This window comes from Physella acuta, unplaced genomic scaffold, assembly GCF_028476545.2.
Source record: "Physella acuta isolate Inbredline_101_S28 unplaced genomic scaffold, ASM2847654v3 ptg000698l, whole genome shotgun sequence".
In the NCBI taxonomy this organism is placed as follows: domain Eukaryota; kingdom Metazoa; phylum Mollusca; class Gastropoda; family Physidae; genus Physella; species Physella acuta.
In genome coordinates, this window is record NW_026732217.1 from 317,501 (window position 1) to 343,158 (window position 25,658).

The 25,658-nt window shown below is 34.0% G+C and overlaps 3 long non-coding RNA genes across 3 annotated transcripts; all 3 read left to right on the forward strand.

The window, feature by feature from the left end:
- Positions 1 to 2,761: 2,761 nt before the first annotated feature.
- Positions 2,762 to 5,879, forward strand: LOC131949467 (uncharacterized). Its single transcript, XR_009388166.1, has 3 exons — positions 2,762 to 2,807; positions 5,561 to 5,629; positions 5,802 to 5,879. It is a non-coding gene; the product is annotated as an uncharacterized LOC131949467 (long non-coding RNA).
- A 2,854-nt stretch (positions 5,880 to 8,733) lies between these two features.
- On the forward strand, positions 8,734 to 15,228 carry LOC131949488 (uncharacterized). Its single transcript, XR_009388170.1, has 4 exons — positions 8,734 to 9,008; positions 12,772 to 12,874; positions 14,354 to 14,422; positions 15,112 to 15,228. It is a non-coding gene; the product is annotated as an uncharacterized LOC131949488 (long non-coding RNA).
- Positions 15,229 to 17,230: 2,002 nt separating this feature from the next.
- Positions 17,231 to 23,989, forward strand: LOC131949489 (uncharacterized). The gene is made up of 4 exons (XR_009388171.1): positions 17,231 to 17,348; positions 20,860 to 20,961; positions 23,547 to 23,615; positions 23,913 to 23,989. It is a non-coding gene; the product is annotated as an uncharacterized LOC131949489 (long non-coding RNA).
- The last annotated feature ends 1,669 nt before the right edge of the window (positions 23,990 to 25,658 follow it).

Consider the following 25,658-nt stretch of genomic DNA (forward strand, 5'->3'; position numbering starts at 1 on the left):
GGGGTGCAGGGTCGTTTCATGATCTTTGTACGGCCTAGGCACTTTTTGCATTCGTAGGCCTATCAGAAAATTGCGGCCGTGATACGTAAATCAGATTGTGTAATGTTTAAACCAATAAAAATGGTGATGGTTGTATTTAATTTAAGGTGGAAAAATCTCAATACTTTTTAAATTGAAAACGTCATTGTGTTTACTAATTTGTTTACTGATTTTGTAAGCCCTAAAATTTCGCCAACCACACTGAAAGTGTACTTAAGTTATCGTGTTCCTCACATAAATAGGGTAAAATGCCACTTGCGGTTATACGAAACCATTCAAACATTGATAGATACATGCACATACAATCGAATAATAATATATGTTAAGTTTGGTCCACTTAACGTAAATGGTAATCAAATTATGGGCCTTTTGAAAACCGAAAGTAGAGTAATGATCAGTAGCGGTTTACCGAAAATCGCTCAAAAGATGAGAGAAAACAAAAAAGTTGATATAATGCTTGTTTATGAAATTTCGTTGACATAAATAAAACGGCACTTATCCTTTCTATAGACAAACACACACACACACACATGTTTGTATTAAAATTATATTTTCCGTCTCCGAAATGTTATTAAACGTCAAAATTTGTCAAGATCTCGATTTAGATTTTTGCACAATTATTATACATCATTTGTATTCCATGTACACAAAAAAGTTAGAAGGTGTGAAACAAAAAATATTTCAAAATTTCATTTATTTTATATAAACTATTACAACACTTCCTTTATATTTTGTATGCCTCAGACATACAAGACGTGTTTACTTTAGTATTACAGTTATCATTATCGGCTTGTGAAGACTGGTACAAATTTACAATAGTAATACCTCACAATTTTTTTTTAACCTGAAAATGCAAATGTGTAATTAAATGGTGATTCAAGGGATTCTTTTCCAATGGCTAATGGGTTGAGGGGTTTGGGCTTTGGAGTAGAGCTGAAGTAAATTTGAGATTAAATAAAAATAATATTATAAATATTATAAGCAAGCGGAATGTTATGATGAGCACAATGAAACATATCAAATACACAATTATTCCATGTTAATAACATTTCCTCTATATTTGTATATTAAAAAGTAAAACAAAACACTAACTGATGTTTATTCGACTAAAATTAAATAGAAACATTGTATTGTTCAGATTATATAAAATGCCTCTTCGTTTTTTTCACACCGTTTATTCTAAAAAGAAAATAAGTTTGTAGACGTTATTTCTAAACGTTCAAATTTTAAATCGCTTTGTAATTTTTGTTTGATGAATTCACAGGTGAGCTACTTAATCTCACGACATTCAAGGCAATAGAATGTTTGACAACCCTTTCCCTCACTACTGTTAAATCAATAAATTTTTTTAGCAACCCCTAATCTCATTACTTAAAAAATAATTAGCCAGAGGCGTAGTGACCTACTCCGGCGCCCGGGGTTGACTATCAACTTTGCGCCCCCTCTCTCCCATTTTTATATATAGTTATTCCTGTCTGTGAAAAAGCGCCCCCCTCCCCCCCCCCCTCCAGTTTGAAATGTTTGTAAAGCCTTGTAGTCGTTTATTTTCTTAACTTTAGATGTGTATGTTTCAATACTTCAGCTTAAAATAACTTTTAAATTATTTTTTACACTCCTTTGGCGCACCCTTTAGATCGTCGCCCGGGGCGCCTGCCCAACACTCCCTTAGCTACGCCACTGTTGTAATAATTCATTAGTCACTTACCTCACTGCTTATATGTCTATTATCTATATCTCACTATGTACTAGCTCGTTGGCTTACTACTACATTTCACTGAGTATTGTTATGTTATTGTTCTTAAATCATTTGTTTTAGCAAAACTTAAAATAAATATATAATAAAATATTTTATGATGTGAAATTTCATAAAAGTAAAAGATCTCAGAAATGGAAGAAATTTTTTTTCATAAAAAAACGTTTTAATAACAAGATTTTATGAAATAATGCACTAAAAAGGAGAAAATAAATTATACACTACTATTTAAATAACTATAAAGAAAATCGTGGGTCACTTTAGTATCTATTGGATACCTTTACTAATATTTAGGAAGAGACCCACGCTTTTCTTTAAATTAAAACGTTTTTTTATTATTCTTTTTTAGGACTTTAGATGTTTTTATTTACAATAGAGTTACATGACTAAAAACCATTGCTCATCTATTGAACGTGATGACGCGTGTGGAGCAGTTGGATAAAACTGCCTACAAATTTGGTCAAAATTTTTATTTATTCATAAAAAAATTAATTAGGCATCTATTTTGTCAAATTTTATGTCATGTTGCATTGTCTTTATGTCTTTACCCACGTGCCAACTACGAACCGTATCTATCAGTAAGAATTGCCAGTAATTTCGCTCGGGCGTTTCGATCTAGACAGACTAACGGCTGACGACAGACAGAGGAAGCGAGTTAAATAATAGCTTGTAAAAAGAAACCAATACCAACGCCCTGCCAAATAAATAGACCTGTAACGTTGTCTCTCCTAGAAGAGTGGCTGACCCCAGCTAACAAGCCTCATCTTCACGACGGTTCGAACTCGAGACTTTTCGGTTTTGTAACCATGACCATGCAGACTCTTTTTTGTATGATACAGCAGTTTTTAGTGTGGCTGTTTATAGCGGTTAAAATAAATTGAAAGTGCTAACAATTGTTCGTGTTTTCATATAGCTTTATATGTATCCAATACTGATTCCTACCCGACCCTCAATACAATGATGTCAAATTTTTTTTTATCCTCGGCGGCCATCGAACCTGGGGCATTCAGGGCACGTAAGTGTATTCTTCTTTAATTAATAAACTTCATTTTTAAATTTGTGTTTCAAAGATTGATTTTAATAGTAAAAATGTTCTGTTTGTTTACAACTAGATGCCGTGTATACAGCGTATAAAGAAAGTATTGTAATTGTGCACAAAGATCGCATGAAATGTTGAAAGTTTTCACCGCTTTACACCTCAGTCCTTCATCACATCCGGAGTATAGAGGACTTATTTTAATCGGGCAAATCTTATAACAAAATTTTGGCTTTTTATGCCTAATCCATTCGGAAAAAAATTGACTTTGCAATTCTGTCCGCATTTCTCTGTGTGTGTGTGTGTGTGTGTGTGTGTGTGTGTGTGTGTGTGGTTGTGTGTGTGTGTGTGTGTGTGTGTGTGTGTGTGTGTGTGTGTGTGTGTGTGCGTGTGCGTGTGCGTGTGCGTGTGCGTGTGCGCGTGCGCGTGCGCGTGTGCGTGTGCGTGCGCGTGTGCGTGTGCGTGTGCGTGTGTGTGTGTGTGTGTGTGTGTGTGTGTGTGTGTGTGTGTGTGTGTGTGTGTGTGTGTGTAAACACGATAACTTGAGTACCGATACAGCTAGGTTGATAAAAATGTCATTTATAAGTATTATATAATAATCGTAGATCCATATCAACTTTTGAGTGATTTCCGATAACCGGACGTGGAACTTTTTCTACTTTCAATTTTTCAAAAGCCTATAACTGGAGTAATATTTCAGAAAGATAAATTAAATTTCACACATAAGTGAAAGATCTAATTCTATGCCATCTGTCAAATTTTAAGTAATTTCTGTTGATCGGAAGTAGTAATTTATGTCTCAAAAACTTTATGTGATTTTATTAAGTACTAATAATATTCCGCACTATTATACACATTTTGTTTGCGTTTACTTGGTGCGCTATTCTTTTTTCTACGAGATTCTATTCTATTTTTAAAAGTTTAAGTCATTAAAAATTGATTAAAAATCATGTCTATATCCCCAGTTGCCATCCCATGTTGGTGTTGTTTTATATAAGAATATTCGAGAAAGTTTAGGGGAGATCGCTCCCGGTTTATTAATTGACACTTCTAAGCCCAAATAATGAAAAATTAAATTACGATTTTTTAAAAAGTATACGTTACTAAACTTTATAAAATTAACAACTTATTAAGCGGCCGCTAATGTTTGCCTAAAGAAAGTAAAATTAGATTGTCCCTTACTAGAAGTAAAGTAAAATTCCTCTTCCAAACCTGACGGTATTTGGGGCAGTGAAGTAGAGTTCACTTGTTTCTGGGATCTCGGCATATGAAGAGATGGTGTGGTTAGCACTATGCGCAGCCGCCTTTACTTTTCCAAGGTAATTATCAGAGCTGGGTGGCCAGACCACACCGTTCTACAAACTGCCATACTAGCAGGAGCATAAATGTCTATCTGATTTGAATTACCAGTGGCTAACATATTCAATCAAATGTCAAATGTCCCTAGTTAGTGGCTAACAGATTCAATCATTTTTTGTTACTTACTCGTATATACGCGGGTATATACGCGGTATAGAGAAAGTCTTGTAATCGTGCAAAAAAGATCGAGATTTTTACAAATCTCGACGTTTTACACCTCATTAATACGGAAAAACATAATTTTGCAGTCTTGTCCGTATGTCTGTGTGTGTGTCTGTCTGTCTGTCTGTCTGTAAACACGATAAATTGAGTACCGATACAGCTGGGTTGATGAAATTTCATATATAAGTATTTTATTAAAATCGTAGATCTGTATCAACTTTTGAGCAATTTCCGATACTTTTTCTATTTTGAATTTTTCAAAAGCCTATAACTTGAGTACTATTTTAAATAGATAAATAAAATTTCACATGTAAGTAAAAGATCTAATCCTCTACCTTCTGTAAAATTTTGAGTATTTTCCGTTGACCGAAAGTACTAATTTACGCTATTTCCGATTTCACAAAAAGCGCATGTAAATTTATAAAGTACTAATAATATTGCGCACTATTATGCACATTTTGTTTTGGCGTTCGCTTGGTGCGCTAATTCTTTTTTCTCCTAGATTTTTTTCTACTTTTAAAAGTTTAAGTAAATAAAAATCATGTCTATATTCAGAGTTGCCATCCCACGTAGTGTTATATTAGAATATTCGAGAAAGTTTAGGGGAAATCACTCCCGGTTTATTTACTTTCTCGTATATACGAAGTAGGCCTATAAAGAAAGTCTTGTAATCGTGCAAAAAATAAAATCGAGATTTTTGGAAATCTCGACATTTTACACCTCACTGATACGGAAAAACATAAGTTTGGAATCTTGTCCGTATGTCTGTGTGTATGTGTGTGTCTGTGTGTCTGTAAACAAGATAACTTGAGTACCGTAACAGCTAGGTTGATTAAATTTCAAATATAAGTATTTTATTATTATCGTACATCAGTACCAACTTTTGAGCGATTTCCGATAACCGGAAGTGGTTCTTTTTTTACTTTGAAATTTTCAAAAGCCTATAACTTGAACGGAAGTAGTAATTTACGCTATTTCCAATTTCTCATAAATCGCATGTAAATTAATGAAGTATTATTATGCACAAGTTATTTGGCGTTCACTGGTGTGCAATTATTTTTTCTTCGAGATTTTATTCTACTTTAAAAATTTTAAGTATTTAAAATGTATTAAAATTCATGTCTATATCCCGAGTTCCCATTCCCTGCTTTTTATATAAAATTATTCGAGAAAGTTTAGGGGAGATTACTCCCGGTTTATTTTACTTTCAGCTGCAAACCAGCCCTAGCATCTTGTGGTGGTAAATACCGAACATGCTGCAAACCAAATCTAAGATGCATGTAAATTTTCTTTTTTGTTGCAATACTCAAAATACACAAAACACACACACACACACACACATATATATATATATATATATATATATATATATATATATATATATATATATATATATATATATATTATATATATATACATATATAATTTATTGTGTTTTTATTTTTATTTTAGAGCAAACTATTGTCAGCGTTGAATTTTAGAATGAATTGAAGCTTTGCCGTTCCGATAAAACAGTGATTAAGCGGCTTCATTTATTTTGTTCTTACATTCTAATTAAAACTAATTATAATACATCATAGTTTCTTTTGTTTTGTTTACAGTCCATCCATCCATTCGTCCATGCATCCATTCGTCCATCGATCCATCCTTTCATGCGTCCATCAATTCAATCATCCATTCATTCATCAATACCTTTCATTAAACTCTTGTAGCTATAATGAGTGCCGACAATAATTTTTGACCGATTGTCTTTCTCGTTTTTTGTTTTTTAATTTGATATTGTTTACTGGAAGACGAACTTAACCGATTATATGTGCTGCACTACGCCACATAAACCATTCTGTCACTATGTCTAACTATACTCCACCTCTTCGTCACACACGAACTCCCGATCAAAAACGTTTGTGTTTAACTCCGTCTAGAAGCTTGTTATCTCGAACATTGAGTTGCCTGCACCTAATAACCACATGTCTATCTGTCTGTCTGTCTGTCTGTCTGTCTGTCTGTCTGTCTGTCTGTCTGTCTGTCTGTCTGTCTGTCTGTCTGTCTGTCTGTCTGTCTGTCTGTCTGTCTGTCTGTCTGTCTGTCTGTCTGTCTGTCTGTCTGTCTGTCTGTCTGTCTGTCTGTCTGTCTGTCTGTCTGTCTGTCTGTCTGTCTGTCTGTCTGTCTGTCTGTCTGTCTGTCTGTCTGTCTGTCTGTCTGTCTGTCTGTCTGTCTGTCTGTCTGTCTGTCTGTCTGTCTGTCTGTCTGTCTGTCTGTCTGTCTGTCTGTCTGTCTGTCTGTCTGTCTGTCTGTCTGTCTGTCTGTCTGTCTGTCTGTCTGTCTGTCTGTCTGTCTGTCTGTCTGTCTGTCTGTCTGTCTGTCTGTCTGTCTGTCTGTCTGTCTGTCTGTCTGTCTGTCTGTCTGTCTGTCTGTCTGTCTGTCTGTCTGTCTGTCTGTCTGTCTGTCTGTCTGTCTGTCTGTCTGTCTGTCTGTCTGTCTGTCTGTCTGTCTGTCTGTCTGTCTGTCTGTCTGTCTGTCTGTCTGTCTGTCTGTCTGTCTGTCTGTCTGTCTGTCTGTCTGTCTGTCTGTCTGTCTGTCTGTCTGTCTGTCTGTCTGTCTGTCTGTCTGTCTGTCTGTCTGTCTGTCTTTTTTCACATTGGCCGTTTAAACAAATAAAACAATTCAATAACACATAGCGGTAACATAGCACTAAAAATGTAGAATAAAGAAATAATGTTACATAGTTATAATACAAAATGAGATAAAAAAGAGAATATAATAGATGGATGAGAAATGTTACAATGAGTCAGTTAGAGAGGTCATTAAATAATTGTAGTTTTAGTTTAGATTTGAATATATTTTCAGATCTAGATAGCTTTATTTTATTAGGAAGATTGTTCCACAAATTAGAACCAGAGTAGGCGAAGCTATGTTTTTGGAAAAAAGATTATATGGGAATGTCTGTCTGTCTGTCTGTTTGTCTACTGGTAAAGGGTGGGGACGCCTTTTACTTATCATTGTCCCTTTACAGCTTTTATTAAAATGACAAAAGTTATATAGAAAATAGTTAAATCAGTCAGGAAAGCAAAGCAGTAGTGTATATTCTTAACTTTGATTAAAATTTAGTAATATAGCTCAGAATGAGATGCCCCACCCCTTTCTTCGGCCACCCCACCCACCCACCCTTCGCTACACTCTGAAATAAAGATATCATTGTAGTGTTTATATTTATAGTACTCACTTGTTACAATGAAAACAATGTAATTTGTTTAAATTTTCAGCAATATTGTAAAGAACTATACTTACCACTGCAGGCAAATGAGCATTAACAAAATCGACTATCTGACAACAAATGGAAACCGGAACTTTTATTCAGGAAGTCATAATGTCATTACTTATGAAAGGCAGAAAATTGTCATTGTTAACATGTTTAGTTGTATGTAAATAGATTAGTATGTACATTTGTAAAAATAAAAGTAAATGTGATAGACTGAGTTTTTTAAAAAAACGTTTTTTTTTTACTTAAATGACATTTGTTTTAGGGATTAGGCTTCATTAGAACTTGACGATCCATGGGGTAAGTAAAGAAGAGTTCACCTGTTTTATGTAACCTCTGCATATGAGATAGTGTGGTCAGCACTACTTAGCTGCCTTTACTTTCCCTAAGTGAGTCAAACGTGGGATGGGTGGACTAATAGATATGAACCCGGATTCGGGCTTGAGACTTTCGGGCTAGCAGTCGTATTCTCTACCATTCGACCACGCCTTCCCCATAAAATTATGGATCGTGTAAGAGTTATATTACGCTACATTAGAATCAAGACCAAATTAAATATACTCGAAGTTTTCACAATTATTCTTGTATATGTGATGTTTTATTAGATTAATAAAAAGATTTTTAAAAACCTCAAAGATATATGTTGGCTTTAACACATTTAATTAGTTATACTAAAAGTATATATATATATATATATATATATATATATATATATATATATATATATATATATATATATATATATATATATATATATATATCAATGAAAGCTTCATATCGACCCATAAACAATACACAAAGAAGTGTTAAGCACGAGAAATCAAGTTAAACCGTACCTAGCGCCCCTGCACAATCGAACTTTTAATTTGTCAACTACAAATTGTGTTTGAAATTACCAAGGTGAATGATTTCTAAATCCATTTTTAAACCAATTATATCCAAGAGATTAGGAATTGACATTAAATTTTAAATTAGGTTCTAGGTCGATAGGTTTAACATTGAAAAACAAACGGAGAGAAAGAAAAATAGAGAGCACTGACGGACAGACAGACAGTCAGAAAGACTAACTGACTGAATGCCTCACACACACACACACACACACACATACACACACTGACAGATTTTTAAAAAATTGAATGTCTTTAGAATTTTAATAACATTCAAAACATCCCCGATCCATGTAATCCGTGTCCTAAAAATAGCACTAGCCTTTCCTAACACGCACGTCCTGTTGTGAGGATTACCTTGAGATAGAGTACTGAAGGTCGACACCTGTTGAACATTAGATCACACTCAAGGAGGTCGGTCGAGATTACAGTAAGAACAACAGTTGAAAAAGATGAAATTATCTGCAAGCTTGTTTCTGATTTTGGTAGTCGCTTTTACCTTCGTGTCTGAAGGTGAGAAATATAATTTTTTTACCTACTACTAACGTTAGAAAATAACATTGTGATGTTTTTTGTTTTCTTTTTTTTTTTACAATAAATTCTACCAATTAAAAAAATTGAAAATAGTTACACACAAAAAAAATGGGACGGAGTGGTTTAGCGGTGAAGAGCTGGAGTACTAACCCGTAGGTCTCGAGTTCGAATCCGGGTTCAAGTCAGCAGACTGTCCCTGAGTCCACCCAACTCTGCTGGGTACCTAACTCACGTTAGGGAAAGTAAAGGCGGCTGGGCATAGTGCTGACCACACTATCTCTTCATATGCCGAGGTCACAGAAACAAGTAAACTCTACTTCACTTGCCTTATAGACCGTCAGGTCTCAAAGGGAAAGTTTACTTTACTTACATACAAAGAATAACATAATATAAAAACTTGGCTGTAATCTCCCCAAACAGTATCGGGGATGCAGTCGGATAAATGAAATGTTTTCATTAATTTTTTTTAATCTAATTCTTAAACTAGAATTAGCTTTCCCGGTCCGAATCAGCAGTGGCTTTAGTAAAAAAAATCTCTATAAAGAACCTCTAATTGTATGCTTTTTAAGCAGCATAAACCCGGCGCTGCCAAGGATTATGGTAGTAATTAATATCTAAATGCAAATAACGACATTTTAGAAAACATATATGATCCTAAACCTAACTCTAAGCCTAACTCTATCACAACCAACCTCAACCACAAACATAAACAAACAGATATAGGCATAAATCTTTCCACTCCTCACACTTCTACGCCTAAAAAACCACATTCAGAAAACATAGCCTCAAACTCAAACATAAACACAAACATATACCATAATACTCACTACAACTTAAAAACATAAATACAAACATACAAGAAACATAAACATGAGCATAAGCATAACCATAAACATAAACATAAACTAACATATTCAAATACCTATACCTATAATCTATAATCTATACGTAACCTATTTCTTGAACTACCCCCCCCCCCCATCTCTCTAAAATTGATGGGTGAGTAATTGATTTGAGGTGATGTCCTACTGCAACTCGGCGAGGATAAGTACAGGTGGGAAATTGATCTTAGGAAGTAATTAATTGGGTGGGGTGCAGGGTCGTTTCATGATCTTTGTTTGGCCTAGGCACTTTTTGCATTCGTAGGCCTATCAGAAAATTGCGGCCGTGATACGCACACAAGATTGTGTAATGTTTAAACCAATAAAAATGGTGATGGTTGTATTTAATTTAAGGGAAAAAAATCTCAAAACCTCTTAAATTAAAACGTCATTGTGTTTACTAATTTGTTTACTGATTTTGTAAGCCCTAAAATTTCGCCAACCACACTGAAAGTGTACTTAAGTTATCGTGTTCCTTACATAAATAGGGTTAAATGGCACTTCCGGTTATACGAAACCATTCAAACATTGATAGAGGCATGCACATACAATCGAATAATTATATATGTTAAGTTTGGTCCACTTAACGTAAATGGTAATCAAATTATGGGCTTTTGGAATACCGAAAGTACAATAATGATCAATAACGGTTTTCCGGAAATCACTCAAAAGATGAGAGAAAAAAAAAAGCTTGCTTATGAAATTTCGTTGACATAAATAAAACGGCACTTATCCTTTTTATAGAGAGAGAGAGAGCGACACACACACATAGGATTGTATAAAAATTATATTTTCCGTCTCCGAAAGGTTATTAAACGTCAAAATTTGTCAAGATCTCGATTTAGATTTTTGCACCATTACAATACATCCTTTGTATTTCGTTTACAAAAAAAAGTAGGAAGGTGTGAAACGAAAAATATATCAAAATTTCATTTAATTTATATAAACTATTACAACACTTCCTTTATATTTTGTTTGCCTCAGACATATTAGACGTGTTTACTTAGTATTACAGTTTTCATCATCGGCTTGTGAGGACTGATACAAATTTACAATAGTAATACTTCATAAATGTATTTTTAAACCTGAAAATGCAAATGTGTAATTAAATGGTGATTCAAGGGATTCTTTTCCAATGGCTAATGGGTTGAGAGGGTTTGGGCTTAAAAGTAGAGCTGAAAAAATATGAGGTTAAAGAAAAATCATATTTTAAATATTATAAGCAGCCTGAATGTTATAAAAAAATTATTCCATTTTAATAACATTTCCTCTATATTTAAATATGAAAAGTAAAAACACCTAATGATGGTTATTCGACTAAAATTAAATAGAAACATTATATAGTTTAGATTACATAAAATGCCTCTTCGTTTTTTTCACAGTGTTTATTCTAAAGCAAAAATAAGGTTGTAGACTTTATTTCTAAACTTTTAAATTTTAAATCGTTTTGTAATTTATGTTGATGAATTCACAGGTCAGCTACTTAAACTCACGACTTTCAAGGCAGTTATTTTTAGCAGCCCCTAATCTCATTACTTAAATGATTAGCCAGAGGCGTAGTGACCTATTCCGTCGCCCGGGTTTGACTATCGACTTGGAGCCCCATTCTCCCAATTCTATATATAGATATTCCTGTCCGTGAAAAGCCCACCCCCATCCAAACCCAGTTTGAAAAATTTGTAATTAACAGTCAGTCTAAAAACGAAAATTGTTCTCTACCTAAATACTATTTTACAGCTCTACACATAGTGCAGATTCTCTAATAAGAAACCAAACGAACTGCCTACTAATTTCGTCAAAATTTAAAATAACTCATAAAAATTACGCATCCAATTAAGTCAAATTTATTGTCATGCTGCATTGTCTTCACGTCTTGACCCACGTGCCAACTACGAACCGTATTTGTCACTTAGAAGTGCCAGTAATTTCGCTTTGGCGTTTCGATCTAGATAGACTGACTACTGACGACAGAGAGAGGAAGTGAGTTAAATAAAAGTTTGTAAAAAAAATCATAAAAAACGTTTTGATAACAAGCTTTTATGTAATAATACACTAAAAACGAGGGAAATAAATTTTACACTACTATATAAATAACTATAAAGAAAAGCGTGGGTCACTTTAGCATCTGTTGGATACCTTTACTAATATTTAGGAAGAGACACACGCTTTTCTTCATAGTTCTTTAAATAGTAGTCTATAATTTCCATTCTCTTTTTTAGTGCATTATTACATAAAAGCTTATTATTGAAACGTGTTTTTATGAAAAATAGTTTAGTACTTTACATGTTTTTATTTACAATAGAGTTACATGACTAAAAAAACATTGCGCACCTATTGAACGTGATGACGCGCTATTGAACGTGATGATGCGTGTAGATTAGTTGGATAGAACTATCTACTAATTTGGTCAAAATATTAATTATTTCATAAAAAATTAATTAGGCATCCAATTAAGTCAAATTTAATGTCTTGTTGCATTGTTTTCATGTCTTTACCCACGTGCCAAAAACGAACCGTATCTGTCAGTTATTAGGGCCGGTAATTTTGCTCGGGCGCTTCGATCTAGACAGACTGACGACTGACGACAGACAGAGTAAGTGAATTAAATAAAATCTTGTAAAAACAATGCCACCGCCCTACCAAATAAATAGACCTGTAATGTTGTCTCTCCTAGAAGAGTGGCTGTCCCCAGCTAGCAAGCCTCAATTTCACGAGGGTTCGAACTCGAGACTTTTTGGTTTTGGAACCATGACCATGCACACTCTTTTTTGTCTGATACAGCAGTTTCAGTTTTTAGTGTGGCTGTTTATAGCGGTTAAAATAAATTGAAAGTGTTAACAATTGTTCGTGTTTTCATATAGCTTTATATATATCCAACACTGATTCCTACCCGACCCTCAATATATGGATGTCAAATAATTTTTTGAAACTCGGTGGCCATCAACCCTGGGACATTCAGGGACCGTAAGTGTATTCTTCTTTAATTAATAAACTTCATTTTTAAATTTGTGTTTCAAACATTTTAATAGCAAAAATATTCTGTTTGTTTACAACTAGATGCCTTGTATACAGGGTATATAGAAAGTATTGTAATTGTGCACAAAGATCACATGAAATGTTGACAGTTTTCACCGCTTTACACCTCAGTCCTTAATCACATCCGGACTATAGAGGACTTATTCTAATCGGGCAAAACTTATAACTTCTTATGTATCAAAATTTTAGCGTTTTATGCCTAATCCAGTCGGAAAAAACTTGACTTTGCCATTCTGTCCGTATTTGTGTGTGTGTGTGTGTGTAAACACGATATACTTAGTACCGTTACAGCTAGGTTGATAAAATGTCATATATAAGTATTATATAAAGATCGTAGATCCATATCAACTTTTGAGTGATTTCCGATAACCGGAAGTGGAACTTTTTCTACTTTCAATTTTTCAAAAACCTAAACTGGAGTAATATTTCAGAAAGATAAATGAAATTTCACACGTAAGTGAAAGATCTAATTCTATGTCATCTGGCAAACTTTAAGTAATTTCCGTTGATTGGAAGTAGTAATTTTTACTATTTCCGATGTCTCAAAAACCTTATGTGATTTTATAAAGTACTAATAATATTCCGCACTATTATACACATTTTTTTGCGTTTACTTGGTGCGCTATTCTTTTTTCTACGAGATTCTATTTTTTTTTTAAAGTTTAAGTAATTAAAAATGGATTAAAAATCCTGTTTATATCCCCAGTTGCCATCATCTGTTGTTTTATACATGAATATTCGAGAAAGTTTAGGGGAGATCGCTCTCGGTTTATTAATCGACACTTTTCAGCCCAAATAATGAAAAATTAAATTACGATTTTTTTAAAAGTAAACGTTACTTTGCTTAATAAAATTAACAACCTATTAAGCGGCCGCTAATGTTAGCGTAAAGAAAGTAAAATTAGATAGTGCCTTACTAGAAGTAAAGTAATATTCCCCTTCCAAACCTGACGGTATTTGGGGCAAGTGAAGTAGAGTTCGCTTGTTTCTGTAATCTCGGCATATAAAGTTAGCACTATGCGCAGCCGCCTTTACTTTCCCAAGGTAATTATCAGAGCTGGGTGGTCTCAGGGATGGTCTACTGAATTGAACCCGGATTCGAACTCGAGACTTACGGGTTAGCTCTCTACTGCCAGACCACACGGTTCTACAATCTGCACTACTAGCAGGAGCCTAAATGTTTATTTGATTTGACTTACCAGTGGCTAACATATGCAATCAAATTTCTTTATTTTCAAATGCAAACAAGCCCTAATTAGTGGCTAACATATTGAATTTTTTTTTACTTTCTAATGCAAACAAGCCATAATTAGTGGCTAACATATTCAATCATTTTTTTTTTACTTTCTGTTGCAAACAAACCATAATTAGTGGCTAACATATTCAATCCATTTTTTTTACTTTCAGATGCAAACCAGCCCTAACAAGGTGTGGTGGTAGATACGGACTATGCTGCAATACAAATCTAAAATGCGTGTAAATTTTTTTTTTTTTGCACTTTTTTACTCAAAATACACATACACACAAATACACACACACACACACACACACACACATATATATATATATGTATATATATATATATATATATATATATATATATATATATATATATATATATATATATATATATATATATATATATATATATATATATATATATATATATATATATATATATATATATATATATATATATATATGTGTGTGTGTGTGTGTGTGTGTGTGTATGTGTGTGTGGTGGGTGGGTGTGTGTGTGTGAGAGAGAGAGAGAGCGTGAGTGAGTGCATTTTAAAAACCTCTAATCTGATTGCCTTGACACTCATAAAACATCAAATGAGAGGAAAGGATAGATGGTGATCCTTCAGGGTGTAATTTCGCGCCCTGAGTTCTCGATCCGGCTTCTTGTACATGGTGGTCATGGGTGATAATTGATTGAAATCTTTCTCTTTCTCTCCCGCTCGCCATATATATATATATATATATATATATATATATATATATATATATATATATATATGTATGTATATGTATATGTATATATATATATATATATATATATATATATATATATATATATATATATATATATATATATATATATATATATGTATATATATATATATATATATATATATATAAAATTTATTGTATTTTTAATTTAGACAAGGCTATTGTGAGCGAGGCTAATGAATTGAAGCTTTGCCGTTCCAATAAAGCTAAACAGTGATTAAGCAGCTTTATTTTTTTTTCTTACATTCGAATTAAAACGAATTATAATACATCATAGTTTCTGTTGTTGTTTTCAGTCCATCCGTCTATCCGTCCATGCATCCATTCATCCATCAATCCATCCTTCCAAGCATCCATCAGTTCAATCATCCATTCATTCATCAATACCTTTCATTAAACTCTTGTAGGTATTATGAGTGCCGACAATAATTTTTCACCGATTGTCATTCTCGTTTTTTGTTTTTTTCATTTGATAGTGTTTACTTGAAGACGAACTTAGCCGATTTTATAAGCTGCACTACGCCACCATTCTGTCACCATGTCTAACATTACTCCACCCTTTCTTCACACACGAACTCCCGACTTTGACCCAAAATTATTTGCGATAAAATCAATCCAGTAGCTTGCGATCTCTGCCCCTTATAACCACATAACGAAAACAACCGACTGTATAATGAATAGAGTTCAGCTTCGACGGTACTCTGATCAAGCGATCGATTTTGATTTAATCTAGTTATCTCCTCTTTATTATTGAAATCAGTAATTAATTTTTAGATACAATTTTAATGATTAAAAATTGCTATTCATGAATTTCATCCTAGATCTAATCAGAGTTTCTTCCAGGCATATTATCGGAGGAGAGATCCCTTACGAAGGAAGGAAGTCTACCGCTCCCCCCCTCCCCGAACAAAATGGAATATATATAGAAAATTAAAGTTTTAACAGCGTCCGCTCCCCATCCAAGCCCTCCCACCCCCCGAAATTTTATCCCCCCCCCCCCCTTTACCAAAAAAAGAAATTTCAAGACCCACCACCTCGAAAAAAAAACTTCTCTAAGAAACACTGGTTCTAACACTGCCAAATTGCAGCTCCATCGGACAATGGTTATGGGTTAAATTTAGATTCCAATATTTGCTGAGCAGCACAGACACTGACAAACACACAAACACTTACACACACCAACATACTGAGCAAGCTTGTTTTATATCATGTCTATGGGCTGGGCGTCTGGCTGCTGGTTCTACTTTGTTCTACTTTGTTGCTGCTTACGTAAAACAGGTAAAGTACACGATTTATGGAACTCATTTTTGTTAACTGACTGTCTGTTTGTCTGTCTGCCTGTCCGTCCGTCCGTCCGACCGTCCGTCCGTCCGTCCGTCTGTCTGTCTGTCTGTCTGTCTGTCTGTCTGTCTGTCTGTCTGTCTGTCTGTCTGTCTGTCTGTCTGTCTGTCTGTCTGTCTGTCTGTCTGTCTGTCTGTCTGTCTGTCTGTCTGTCTGTCTGTCTGTCTGTCTGTCTGTCTGTCTGTCTGTCTGTCTGTCTGTCTGTCTGTCTGTCTGTCTGTCTGTCTGTCTGTCTGTCTGTCTGTCTGTCTGTCTGTCTGTCTGTCTGTCTGTCTGTCTGTCTGTCTGTCTGTCTGTCTGTCTGTCTGTCTGTCTGTCTGTCTGTCTGTCTGTCTGTCTGTCTGTCTGTCTGTCTGTCTGTCTGTCTGTCTGTCTGTCTGTCTGTCTGTCTGTTTCCGCATTCGAACTTTTAGTTTGTCAACTACAAATTGTGTTTGAAATTACCAAGGTGTTTGAAAACATTTCTACGGTAAATGCTTTCTAATACCATTTATTTTAAAACCAATTATATCTAGGAGATTAAGAAAAGAATTGAAATTAAATTAAATTTTAAATTAAGTTCTAGATCGATCAGTTTAACATTGAAAAACAAACGGAGAGATAGAGAAAAATAGAGACAAACAGGTAAACAGAGAAACAGACAGAAAAACAGACAAAAATACAAAGAGACACACATACAAGTAGACAAACATACAGAAAGAAAGAAAGATAGTTTGATAGATAAACAGACAGACACACGAAAAGACAGACAAACACATGGAACAACGGACAGTCGTACCGCTGAAGAAACCGACTGAAGCACTGACGGAAAGACACTGAGTCAGAAAGACTAACCGCGTCCTAAAAAATAGCACTAGCGTCACTTAACACGCACGTCTAGTTGTGAGGATTACCTTGAAATAGAGTTCTTAGTGTGGACACCTGTTGAACATTAGATCACACTGAAGGAGGTCGGTCGTGATTACAGTAAGGAAAACAGTTGACAAGATGAAATTATCTACAAGCTTATTTCTGAGTTTGGTAGTCGCTTTTACCATCGGGTCTGAAGGTGAGAAATATACTTTTTTTTTAGCTACTACTAATGTTAGAAAATAATATTGTGATGGTGTTTGTTTTGATTTTTTCAAAATAGATTCTAACAATTTAAAATATTGACAATAGCTCCTTAAACAGTATCTGGGATGCAGTCGGATAAATGAAATGTTTTTATTAATTTTTTTAATAATGCAATTCATAAACTAGAATTAGCTGTCCCGGTCCGATACAGCAGTGGCTTTTGTAAAAAAAAAATCTGTAAAGAAACGTGAATTGTGTGTTTTTTAGCAGCATAAACCCGGCGCTTTCCGGGTTTTTGGTACTATATTAAATTTCTATTTAATATCTAAATGCAAATAACGACATTTTAGGAAACATATATGATCCTAAACCTAACTCTAAGACTAACTCTATCACAACCAACCACAACCACAAACATAAACAAACAGACATAGACATAAGTCTTTTCCACTCCTCACACTTCTACGCTTAAAAAACCACATACAGAAAAACATAACCTCAAACATAAACACATTAACATATACCATAATCCTCACTACAGACTCAAAACATAAATACAAACATACAAGAAACATAAACCTGAGTATAAGCATAAGAATAAACATAAACTAACATATTCAAATACCTATACCTATAATCTATACGTAACCTATTTCTTGAACTACCCCCCCCCCCCCCGATCCTCTATTGATGGGTGAGTAATTGATTGGAGGAGATGTCCTACTGCAACTCGGTGGGGATAAGTACATGTGGGAAATTAATCTTGGGACATAATTAATGGGGTGGGGTGCAGGGTCGTTTCATGATCTTTGTACGGCCTAGGCACTTTTTGCATTCGTAGGCCTATCAGAAAATTGCGGCCGTGATACGTAAATCAGATTGTGTAATGTTTAAACCAATAAAAATGGTGATGGTGTATTTAATTTAAGGGGGAAAAATCTCAATACTTTTTAAATTGAAAACGTCATTGTGTTTACTAATTTGTTTACTGATTTTGTAAGCCCTATAATTTCGCCAACCACACTGAAAGTGTACTTAAGTTATCGTGTTCCTCACATAAATAGGGTAAAATGCCACTTGCGGTTATACGAAACCATTCAAACATTGATAGATACATGCACATACAATCGAATAATAATATATGTTAAGTTTGGTCCACTTAACGTAAATGGTAATCAAATTATGGGCTTTTTGAAAACCGAAAGTAGAGTAATGATCAGTAGCGGTTTACCGAAAATCGCTCAAAAGATGAGAGAAAACAAAAAAGTTGATATAATGCTTGTTTATGAAATTTCGTTGACATAAATAAAACGGCACTTATCCTTTCTATAGACAAACACACACACACACACATGTTTGTATTAAAATTAGATTGTCCGTCTCCGAAATGTTATTAAACTTCAAAATTTGTCAAGATCTCGATTTAGATTTTTGCACAATTATTATACATCATTTGTATTCCATGTACACAAAAAAGTTAGAAGGTGTGAAACAAAAAATATTTCAAAATTTCATTTATTTTATATAAACTATTACAACACTTCCTTTATATTTTGTATGCCTCAGACATATAAGACGTGTTTACTTTAGTATTACAGTTATCATTATCGGCTTGTGAAGACTGGTACAAATTTACAATAGTAATACCTCACAATTTTTTTTTTAACCTGAAAATGCAAATGTGTAATTAAATGGTGATTCAAGGGATTCTTTTCCAATGGCTAATGGGTTGAGGGGTTTGGGCTTTGGAGTAGTGCTGAAGTAAATTTGAGATTAAATAAAAATAATATTATAAATATTATAAGCAAGCGGAATGTTATGATGAGCACAATGAAACATATCAAATACACAATTATTCCATGTTAATAACATTTCCTCTATATTTGTATATGAAAAGTAAAACAAAACACTAACTGATGTTTATTCGACTAAAATTAAATAGAAACATTGTATTGTTCAGATTATATAAAATGCCTCTTCGTTTTTTTCACACCGTTTATTCTAAAAAGAAAATAAGTTTGTAGACGTTATTTCTAAACGTTCAAATTTTAAATCGCTTTGTAATTTTTGTTTGATGAATTCACATGTGAGCTACTTAAACTCACGACATTCAAGGCAATAGAATGTTTGACAACCCTTTCCCTCACTACTGTTAAATCAATAATTTTTTTTAGCAACCCCTAATCTCATTACATATAAAATAATTAGCCAGAGGCTTAGCGACCTACTCCGGCGCCCGGGGTTGACCATCAACTTTGCGCCCCCTCTCTCCCATTTTTATATATAGTTACTCCTGTCTGTGAAAAAGCGCCCCCCTCCCCCCCCCCCCCCTCCAGTTTGAAATGTTTGTAAAGCCTTGTAGTCGTTTATTTTCTTAACTTTAGATGTGTATGTTTCAATACTTCAGCTTAAAATAACTTTTAAATTATTTTTTACACTCCTTTGGCGCACCCTTTAGATCGTCGCCCGGGGCGCCTGCCCAACACTCCCTTAGCTACGCCACTGTTGTAATAATTCATTAGTCACTTACCTCACTGCTTATATGTCTATTATCTATATCTCACTATGTACTAGCTCGTTGGCTTACTACTACATTTCACTGAGTATTGTTATGTTATTGTTCTTAAATCATTTGTTTTAGCAAAACTTAAAATAAAGCGGGAAGATTTGTTTATTTAAAATATTTTATGATGTGAAATTTCATAAAAGTAAAAGATCTCAGAAATGGAAGAAATTTTTTTTCATAAAAAAACGTTTTAATAACAAGATTTTATGAAATAATGCACTAAAAAGGAGAAAATAAATTATACACTACTATTTAAATAACTATAAAGAAAATCGTGGGTCACTTTAGTATCTATTGGATACCTTTACTAATATTTAGGAAGAGACCCACGCTTTTCTTTAAAATAAAACGTTTTTTTATTATTCTTTTTTAGGACTTTAGATGTTTTTATTTACAATAGAGTTACATGACTAAAAACCATTGCTCATCTATTGAACGTGATGACGCGTGTGGAGCAGTTGGATAAAACTGCCTACAAATTTGGTCAAAATTTTTATTTATTCATAAAAAAATTAATTAGGCATCTATTTAGTCAAATTTTATGTCATGTTGCATTGTCTTTATGTCTTTACCCACGTGCCAACTACGAACCGTATCTATCAGTAAGAATTGCCAGTAATTTCTCTCGGGCGTTTCGATCTAGACAGACTAACGGCTGACGACAGACAGAGGAAGCGAGTTAAATAAAAGCTTGTAAAAAGTAACCAATGACAACGCCCTGCCAAATAAATAGACCTGTAACGTTGTCTCTCCTAGAAGAGTGGCTGACCCCAGCTAACAAGCCTCATCTTCACGACGGTTCGAACTCGAGACTTTTCGGTTTTGGAACCATGACCATGCAGACTCTTTTTTGTATGATACAGCAGTTTTTAGTGTGGCTGTTTATAGCGGTTAAAATAAATTGAAAGTGCTAACAATTGTTCGTGTTTTCATATAGCTTTATATGTATCCAACACTGATTCCTACCCGACCCTCAATACAATGATGTCAAATTTTTTTTTATCCTCGGCGGCCATCGACCCTGGGGCATTCAGGGCACGTAAGTGTATTCTTCTTTAATTAATAAACTTCACTTTTAAATTTGTGTTTCAAAGATTGATTTTAATAGTAAAAATGTTCTGTTTGTTTACAACTAGATGCCGTGTATACAGCGTATATAGAGAGTATTGTAATCGTGCAAAAAAATCACATGAAATGTTGACAGTTTTCACCGCTTTACACCTCAGTCCTTCATCACATCCGGAGTATAGAGGACTTATTTTAATCGGGCAAATCTTATAAGTCGAAATGTAACAAAATTTTGGCGTTTTATGCCTAATCCAGTCGGAAAAAAATTGACTTTGCAATTCTGTCCGTATTTCTCTGTGTGTGTGTGTGTGTGTGTGTGTGTGTGTGTGTGTCTGTGTGTGTCTGTGTGTGTCTGTAAACACGATAACTTAAGTACCGATACAGCTAGGTTGATAAAAATGTCATTTATAAGTATTATATAATAATCGTAGATCATTATCAACTTTTAAGTGATTTCCGATAACCGGACGTGGAACTTTTTCTACTTTCAATTTTTCAAAAGCCTATAACTGGAGTAATATTTCAGAAAGATAAATTAAATTTCACACATAAGTGAAAGATCTAATTCTATGCCATCTGTCAAATTTTAAGTAATTTCCGTTGATCGGAAGTAGTAATTTTTACTATTTCCGATGTCTCAAAAACCTTATGTGATTTTATTAAGTACTAATAATATTCCGCACTATTATACACATTTTGTTTTGCGTTTACTTGGTGCGCTATTCTTTTTTCTACGAGATTCTATTCTATTTTTAAAAGTTTAAGTCATTAAAAATTGATTAAAAATCATGTCTATATCCCCAGTTGCCATCCCCTGTTGGTGTTGTTTTATATAAGAATATTCGAGAAAGTTTAGGGGAGATCGCTCCCGGTTTATTAATTGACACTTCTAAGCCCAAATAATGAAAAATTAAATTACGACTTTTTAAAAAGTATACGTTACTAAACTTTATAAAATTAACAACTTATTAAGCGGCCGCTAATGTTTGCTTAAAGAAAGTAAAATTAGATAGTCCCTTACTAGAAGTAAAGTAAAATTCCTCTTCCAAACCTGACGGTATTTGGGGCAGTGAAGTAAAGTTCACTTGTTTCTGTGATCTCGGCATATGAAGAGATGGTGTGGTTAGCACTATGCGCAGCCGCCTTTACTTTTCCAAGGTAATTATCAGAGCTGGGTGGCCAGACCACACCGTTCTACAATCTGCCATACTAGCAGGAGCATAAATGTCTATCTGATTTGAATTACCAGTGGCTAACATATTCAATCAAATGTCAAATGTCCCTAGTTAGTGGCTAACAGATTCAATCATTTTTTGTTACTTACTCGTATATACGCGGTATAGAGAAAGTCTTGTAATCGTGCAAAAAAGATCGAGATTTTTACAAATCTCGACGTTTTACACCTCATTAATACGGAAAAACATAATTTTGCAGTCTTGTCCGTATGTCTGTGTGTGTGTCTGTCTGTCTGTCTGTCTGTAAACACGATAAATTGAGTACCGATACAGCTGGGTTGATGAAATTTCATATATAAGTATTTTATTAAAATCGTAGATCTGTATCAACTTTTGAGCAATTTCCGATACTTTTTCTATTTTGAATTTTTCAAAAGCCTATAACTTGAGTACTATTTCAAATAGATAAATAAAATTTCACATGTAAGTAAAAGATCTAATCCTCTACCTTCTGTAAAAGTTTGAGTAATTTCCGTTGACCGGAAGTACTAATTTACGCTATTTCGGATTTCTCAAAAAGCGCATGTAAATTTATAAAGTACTAATAATATTGCGCACTATTATGCACATTTTGTTTTGGCGTTCTCTTGGTGCGCAATTCTTTTTTCTCCTAGATTTTTTTCTACTTTTAAAAGTTTAAGTAAATAAAAATCATGTCTATATTCCGAGTTGCCATCCCACGTAGTGTTATATTAGAATATTCGAGAAAGTTTAGGGGAAATCACTCCCGGTTTATTTACTTTCTCGTATATACGAAGTAGGCCTATAGAGAAAGTCTTGTAATCGTGCAAAAAATAAAATCGAGATTTTTGGAAATCTCGACATTTTACACCTCACTGATACGGAAAAACATAAGTTTGGAATCTTGTCCGTATGTCTGTGTATGTGTGTGTCTGTGTGTCTGTAAACAAGATAACTTGAGTACCGTAACAGCTAGGTTGATTAAATTTCAAATATAAGTATTTTATTATTATCGTACATCAGTACCAACTTTTGAGCGATTTCCGATAACCGGAAGTGGTTCTTTTTTTACTTTGAAATTTTCAAAAGCCTATAACTTGAACGGAAGTAGTAATTTACGCTATTTCCAATTTCTCAAAAATCGCATGTAAATTTATGAAGTATTATTATGCACAAGTTATTTGGCGTTCACTGGTGTGCAATTATTTTTTCTTCGAGATTTTATTCTACTTTAAAAAGTTTAAGTATTTAAAATGGATTAAAATTCATGTCTATATCCCGAGTTCCCATTCCCTGCTTTTTATATAAAATTATTCGAGAAAGTTTAGGGGAGATTACTCCCGGTTTATTTTACTTTCAGCTGCAAACCAGCCCTAGAATCTTGTGGTGGTAAATACGGAACATGCTGCAAACCAAATCTAAGATGCATGTAAATTTTCTTTTTTGTTGCAATTTTTTTACTCAAAATACACAAAACACACACACACACATATATATATATATATATATATATATATATATATATATATATATATATATATATATATATATATATATATATATATATATATATAAACACAATAAATTATATATGTATATATAATATATATATATATATATATATATATATATATATATATATATATATATATATATATATATATATATATATATATATATATTATATATACATATATAATTTATTGTGTTTTTATTTTTATTTTAGAGCAAACTATTGTCAGCGTTGAATTTTAGAATGAATTGAAGCTTTGCCGTTCCGATAAAACAGTGATTAAGCGGCTTCATTTATTTTGTTCTTACATTCTAATTAAAACTAATTATAATACATCATAGTTTCTTTTGTTTTGTTTACAGTCCATCCATCCATTCGTCCATGCATCCATTCGTCCATCGATCCATCCTTTCATGCGTCCATCAATTCAATCATCCATTCATTCATCAATACCTTTCATTAAACTCTTGTAGCTATAATGAGTGCCGACAATAATTTTTGACCGATTGTCATTCTCGTTTTTTGTTTTTTAATTTGATATAGTTTACTGGAAGACGAACTTAACCGATTATATGTGCTGCACTACGCCACATAAACCATTCTGTCACTATGTCTAACTATACTCCACCTCTTCGTCACACACGAACTCCCGATCAAAAACGTTTGTGTTTAACTCCGTCTAGAAGCTTGTTATCTCGAACATTGAGTTGCCTGCACCTAATAACCACATGTCTATCTGTCTTTCTGTCTGTCTGTCTGTCTGTCTGTCTGTCTGTCTGTCTGTCTGTCTGTCTGTCTGTCTGTCTGTCTGTCTGTCTGTCTGTCTGTCTGTCTGTCTGTCTGTCTGTCTGTCTGTCTGTCTGTCTGTCTGTCTGTCTGTCTGTCTGTCTGTCTGTCTGTCTGTCTGTCTGTCTGTCTGTCTGTCTGTCTGTCTGTCTGTCTGTCTGTCTGTCTGTCTGTCTGTCTGTCTGTCTGTCTGTCTGTCTGTCTGTCTGTCTGTCTGTCTGTCTGTCTGTCTGTCTGTCTGTCTGTCTGTCTGTCTGTCTGTCTGTCTGTCTGTCTGTCTGTCTGTCTGTCTAGATAGCTTTATTTTATTAGGAAGATTGTTCCACAAATTAGAACCAGAGTAGGCGAAGCTATGTTTTTGGAAAAAAAAGATTATATGGGAATGTCTGTCTGTCTGTCTGTTTGTCTACTGGTAAAGGGTGGGGACGCCTTTTACTTATCATTGTCCCTTTACAGCTTTTATTAAAATGTCAAAAGTTATATAGAAAATAGTTAAATCAGTCAGGAAAGCAAAGCAGTAGTGTATATTCTTAACTTTGATTAAAATTTAGTAATATAGCTCAGAATGAGATGCCCCACCCCTTTCTTCGGCCACCCCACCCACCCACCCTTCGCTACACTCTGAAATAAAGATACCATTGTAGTGTTTATATTTATAGTACTCACTTGTTACAATGAAAACAATGTAATTTGTTTAAATTTTCAGCAATATTGTAAAGAACTATACTTACCACTGCAGGCAAATGAGCATTAACAAAATCGACTATCTGACAACAAATGGAAACCGGAACTTTTATTCAGGAAGTCATAATGTCATTACTTATGAAAGGCAGAAAATTGTCATTGTTAACATGTTTAGTTGTATGTAAATAGATTAGTATGTACATTTGTAAAAATAAAAGTAAATGTGATAGACTGAGTTTTTTAAAAAAACGTTTTTTTTTTACTTAAATGACATTTGTTTTAGGGATTAGGCTTCATTAGAACTTGACGATCCATGGGGTAAGTAAAGAAGAGTTCACCTGTTTTATGTAACCTCTGCATATGAGATAGTGTGGTCAGCACTACTTAGCTGCCTTTACTTTCCCTAAGTGAGTCAAACGTGGGATGGGTGGACTAATAGATATGAACACGGATTCGGGCTTGAGACTTTCGGGCTAGCAGTCGTATTCT